Raw genomic sequence first — 6481 nt, 5'->3', positions numbered from 1 at the left:
TAACGGCTTGCGCCGTCCCTGCATTAGCTGAGCTTGACACCTTTTGCCACATTTCTCTCTCTTTTTTTATATTAGCTCTAAGGTTTTGTGTATTAAATGTTTATGTAGTTTTTTTTGTGGCAATAAAAATTCTATTTATTTATTATTTATTTATATTTAAAGGTATTCCTTAAGGTTAGTATAACAAACGAAGTGTTATACTGCTCATGTATTAATTGTTTGGTTGCTGTGCGCCCACGTCTGATAATTTCAATAGCACCGCATGCTGCGCGCACCACGCGCCACAATACCATACCGGGTGACCATCTTTATAGTTATATCATTATAAATTATAATGTTTTATTTGAGAATTAACTAGCTTTCAGCCATGACTCCGTCGAAATTGAATTAAAAAAGTAAGTAGCCTATATGCTGTTCTAGACTATGCTATAAATTCTAACAAAGCTCTATATATCCATCGAAACTTTTGCATTTATCTCAATAAGATTTTGCACACCATACACTTCTATTTGTAAGGATATAATACTCTCAGTTAATTCTTTTCGGTAAACTTTTCTATAAGTGACTTCGTGGCATTTTTAATTCGCTATTTTCTTCATCAGTCATTCTCTCAGTCCCATACAGTTTGTAATAATATCTATTACCACATTGTTTTACATGTTTATAGAAGCATCATTTTGTGGCAAATATGAATTATTGTCCTACTAGCAACTAGTTTTGCAACGCAAATATCTCACTAGAAACCCCACGCGCTTACCTTATCTTGGCATATATCTTTAGAACGAGCTAAGAGTATTTACTTTCACTAAAACGTATCCTTTTATGAACGTCGTCAGAGAGAGTAGGGAGAGCAGCTCCCCATAGAGTCGAAAAATTTTAAATAGATATGAAATATATTTAGAAAAGGACATTTTAATGATCGATGGTATCCCTTGTTAGATTCAGTTTAGATCATCCGCTGGCGATGCCCATTTTCATTTATATTGTTGTTTTTAAAATTACCACAAAAGGATTGATGATAAACATTTCAGAGCAACTGCATATCGTTGTCGTTTTCATTTCCCTTGTAACAGAGATCAGTCGAGTAAATCCAGCTGCAACATGCTTACAAGAGCAAAAAGTGTTCGATACTTAGTTACAGAGGTTGATGACAATCTAAGCTGGAATTTAGCAACTAACTGTTAATAAAATTTGATAACGGATAAGAGAAGGTCCTGTCTCCAGAAGCACAGTTGCATAATTACTTCAGGAGACAGAGCCATAATGAATTTTGTGAAAATGTTTTTTTTTGTCCAAAAAAGTATTATTTTTTTATTGTGACATTCGAAGTGTTAAAAACAATGATTCGATTGACGAGGCCAATTATTACTACGATATAGAATACTTCATTAAATCCACCCTAATTCCGCAACCCCATTTAAAGCAAGCAATTTTCCGGTCGATTTACGTCCGAGCTATCCCCGGGGCCGCACGGCACGATGCAACCGTATCGAGCACAGATAATAAAAAAGCAGACGAGCCGATGCATTCAATAGACCGACCTCATTGTACCTTTAATTAATTATTTCTAAACAAGGGCGATGATTTTACGAAAAGTAAACAGTAATCGTAGAAAGCGGACCGCTAACAATGCCTTTTGATTTTCCGCCTTTTTTGTTTAACTAGCGATTGCTTTATGTACCTGTGTGTTTCCTTTACATGGGTAAATCAATGAGTTTATATTCCGGTCGATTTACTTGACTGGTTAAGTAAATGTAAAGGTCGAAGTTTATAGATTAGTTACTCTACTTGACTATACTTTTACATAAATGTATTTCTTATGGTAATGTTACACTCATACGAATATTATAAATGCACTTTTTACTGCTTATTTTAAACAACTTAACGGACCTTGATAATATTAGAAAAAAGTAGAATATAGTCTGGTAGAAGATGGGCTATTTTTTTTAAATTTCTACGCGAACCAAGTCGCGGGCTTAAGCTAATATTTATTATTTTTAGTTTGATTTAGTAGTATTCACTGTTACTGTATATTTACCGTAATTCCCTGAGAATTGCAAATATTAAATATCCCCTGTAAATTGCTTTATAAGATATTTCCCGTTGGGCCGCTTAATTCCATACAATCAGCCGAATGGTAACTTCTTTTAGGGCCGATCAACTCAACGGGAAACACCAGGTTTTCAATTTAATTGCTTTAAAATCTCGACTTCCTATTAATAATATGTAACAGGATGGTCGTTGTTTCTGTTACAAAAAAACATTGGTTGAACAATCCAGCACCGCCTACTTCAAAGATTAAATATCCTCCAGGGTGTTGTTTCTTGCTAGTCAGCTACCGACGATTACGCGTGCCCCGCCCGTTGCCTGCCGCCTACAGCATTACATGCAACTTTTTAATAGTTTTTTTTAATATATTATCTGTACAACCTTCGTATATGATTAATAAAATTCCAGCCAGTGTTTATTTTCATAATAGATGCCTTACCTACTTTCGGCAATGTACAGAAAAAGGAAATATCCTTAACAACTCCTCCGTCACTTACCATTACCCTTAGGAAAGGCGATTTAGGTTAGGTAATACCACTTTCTTAGTAGTTATTTGGATAAGGATTTTAAAATATTAATTCAACATTTAGATGGATGGATTTTGTTAAAAGAAGGTAACTCCAAAACGGCTTAACGGATATTAATGAAATTTGGCGTAAATACACACTTCTTTGTAGCCTAAGATGTCAGCAGTGTACAGTGTACAGCATATTTTTGAAAAATTATCTTTTTAACAAAAAGCCTTACTTAAATACTTACGTCATGCTTTAGGCTATATGTTTTCACGCCATTAAACTTAGGGGTAAATATTTTGGATAAAAACCCTAATGTGGGAAAGAAACCATTAGTTGCTGCCAACATCAAGAAAAAAAAGATTGCTAAGGTTTGCATGTCCTGTCATTTTGACATTTGCTATTGATAATTTGACAAAAGTAAGCAACAAAATTAATTTTTCATAATTTCTTGCGAGTAAAGCCGCACAGGAACAGCTAGTTATAAATAAAAGCCCAGTTTTAAAATGTATAAGTATTCCTTTATTTGTATCTACATATACACAGGTGGATGTACTGATTTACGTTTCCTAGAAGATCAGTGCAGTTAAATTATTTTTACAAAATTAAAAAAAACTCGCTAATCAATCCATAGTCTTTGGCACATAATCTTTGTACGGGACAAAGACTCGATTCCTACGCTCAGTTCTTTTTTATTCTTAAACTTATTTTATACAGGATTCTCTATAGATTGTACAGAACTCTTTTTTAAAGAAATAAACGTGATATAAACGGTGTGAATATATCAGGTTAGAATTGCAATACGTAATTAAGCTTGCTTTGTAATTGTTTGGAAATTCTTGTAAAAAGTAAATGATTTCTAACGAGACTTAAGTATTTCCTAGATTTAAAGATTACACTTTTAAAATTCGATAATCCGATTTTTAAAACCCATTGAAAAATGTTCAAAGAATTGCATAATTTCATTGTGCTATACTTAACACCAATATAATTAAATACTTCATCATACATTTTTGGGCCAAAATACATTCCAATACATTGGTAACACACAAATTACAAAACATTTTTAACTAATTCCTATATATTTTAAAAAATTCCTACGAAAATACGCATCTTAATTTGTTCATTGACAAGAAAATTGAACTTCTTACAAAATAATACGTAAATTTTGTGAATAATTATTTGCAAATAAATGATGCCATAAAAACATTATTAAGAAAAATTGTACAAATTAACAAATTAAATAGCACAAACTGACTATATTTCTATAATAAATGACGAGAATTTTTATCTTAATATTAAATTAAACTATGAGTATTCGAATATACCAAAAGTTTCCAATTCGGTGGTAAACTCGACATGAGTGCATTCTAGTAACTTTTGAGAGAATCGACAAAAGCGTATGAAATAATAAAAATTTACACACATATGAAATTTAGGGCCCGTCCCACCAAATTGTCTGATCCAATGTGTAAAATGTGATGGAAATATCGGATTTTGTTCCCCTATCTGACAGTGACGTCATTTACTAGCTATCTGAACTTCTATCACCCAGTGGTGGGATAGGCCCTAAGGCTAATAATTTATTAAGTATTACGCCATTATAAATTATTCTAGTGCTAAATTTATTATAGTGACATCTAGCGATTAAGTCTTAAAAATGTTACACAGCCTAACATTATGGCGATTTATCAGGTATATACAATCAATACTAAATTGCAGTAATTCAATGTATAAAATTATACATTTTTTTAATCGTAGTACATTTAACTAGATCTTATGTGACGAGAACTTTTACTACATCGTATTGTCGTTTCAAGCTAAGATTTTATTTAAATCGAAAAACGGTTATTAAAAAGTTTAGCTAAATGAGTCTCTGGATGACGTAGTCTTGACAACCAAGTCTCAGGACGACGTAGTCTCGACAACCAAGTCTCGGAACGACGTAGTCCCGACAACCAAGTCTCGGAACGACGTAGTCTCGACAACCAAGTCTCAGACCGACCTATTCTCGAGACAATCAAGTCTCAGCACGACCCAGTCTCGAGACAACCAAGTCTCAGAACGACCTATTCTCGAGACAACAGTCTCAGAACGACCCAGTCTCGAGGCAACCAAGTCTCAGAGCGACCCAGTCTCGAGGCAACCAAGTCCTCAGAACGACCTATTCTCGAGACAACCAAGTCTCAGAATGACCTAGTCTCAAGCTCGGTATCTGAATATATTTAGATAATTATTAATATCTAGTTTATTGTTTGTTTTACACAATATGGATTGGTTTAACACCAACATTATTAGTGTTTAGTACTGATTTGATATTGCGATAAAATTGACTGGACGTTAAGTCTGAAGTTGGTTAGAGTTAGTGTTTAAACGACAGAGAGAGCGTGTTTCTCCGTCTCTTCATTTATTTCTAACTTCAGAGCGATGCGTGTAACTAACTTGTGTACAATGAATCGAAAAGTCACTAGTAAATTCGTGAAATATAAAGCACTTGATGACCTACCATCTAAGTTGTAAACAATGGAAGGCACTGTACTTTAGATATCTGACTGTTTGTAATGATTTTAATACTAAAAGAATTATTATTCTAGATTTATCACGAAATCTTAAAACTATATGCCACATTTGTAATACTAATAAAGAATATTATGGACACAAAATTAGGATTAAATATTTTGACTAATAATCAAGTTTTAATTCACTTGTATATGCGGCATTTTATGTGCTGTTTGTCTCTGTTCATGGTTACTAAATCAAACACTTAGGGCCTGTCCCACTAAATTTAATCGTAAACTGTCTGATTCAACGTAGAATATGTGATGGAAATATCAGATTTTGTTCCCTTATCTGACAGTGACGTGGTATTAAGCTATCCGAGCCCCTATCAGCCAGTGTTGGGACAGGACCTAATTCTTCAATATTTACGAAAACGTAACCATTTAAAGAATAACAAATATTTTCATGTTTTGTAAAGGTTACCTCTCATTACGATCTGGCAGATACGCACATTAGCCTAGAGTTACGGTTTTCATACTTTTTCATTTGATTTTTCAATATCCGATTTAATAAATTATACGTTATAAGGCATGTATTTAGTCATAAAAACACTCAAAAATGTTTACAAAGGATATGAGGAGTGACAGTATCTTTTCCTCTAGTACGTGTGTATATGAGTGATGACCTTAAACTATACCTATATTGACAATTCCTCTTCATTTTCTCTAATCATGACTTACTCAAATCCTAATGCAGGAAACTGCATTTTTCTCTACAACTGATAAAAAATATATTTCCCACTATAGATATAGCGATTGTTATCTATTTTTTAAGGCATTAAGAAATCCGTTACTTTATAAATGGTCCTACGATATACAATTACATTTAATTGTGTGCTTTCATACAATTATTTTAGTATAGATTCCGATAGTACAAATAGTACAAAGTGATATTAAAAAACTATGAGATAAAAGGCGGAGAGCAAAACTTTAACAAGTAACTTTATTTATGAATGCGAAGTAAATAATAACTTGAACAAACGTTCGCGGTCACTTAGATTTTATGTTATTTTTAAAAACAACACCCATACTAAAGTGCTTCGAAGCTATTCTAAATATTTTTTTAGTACATGATCATAAAACATTGAATAACGTTACTAGTTCACAAACATACTTGAATGTAAATAAATCCGCCTTAAAACATTAGTTTCACGAATAATAAAAGCAACAATTCCAATCAATTAAACACAGATTTAACTGTACTTCGACATTACAAAACCATTACACGGCGATTTCCACAGAACAATATTCTACAATAGTTCAATAGTTATGTCCTTGCACTCATCCAGTCCAGCAAATCCAGTGCTGGATTACAACTGAGTTTATAGCGAGAGAGCTGATTGCGGCGCGAGCGCAAGCTTC

Source organism: Papilio polytes, unplaced genomic scaffold (assembly GCF_000836215.1).
Source record: "Papilio polytes unplaced genomic scaffold, Ppol_1.0 DF824102.1, whole genome shotgun sequence".
In the NCBI taxonomy this organism is placed as follows: Eukaryota; Metazoa; Arthropoda; class Insecta; order Lepidoptera; family Papilionidae; genus Papilio; species Papilio polytes.
Note: the sequence above shows the minus strand (reverse complement) of the source record.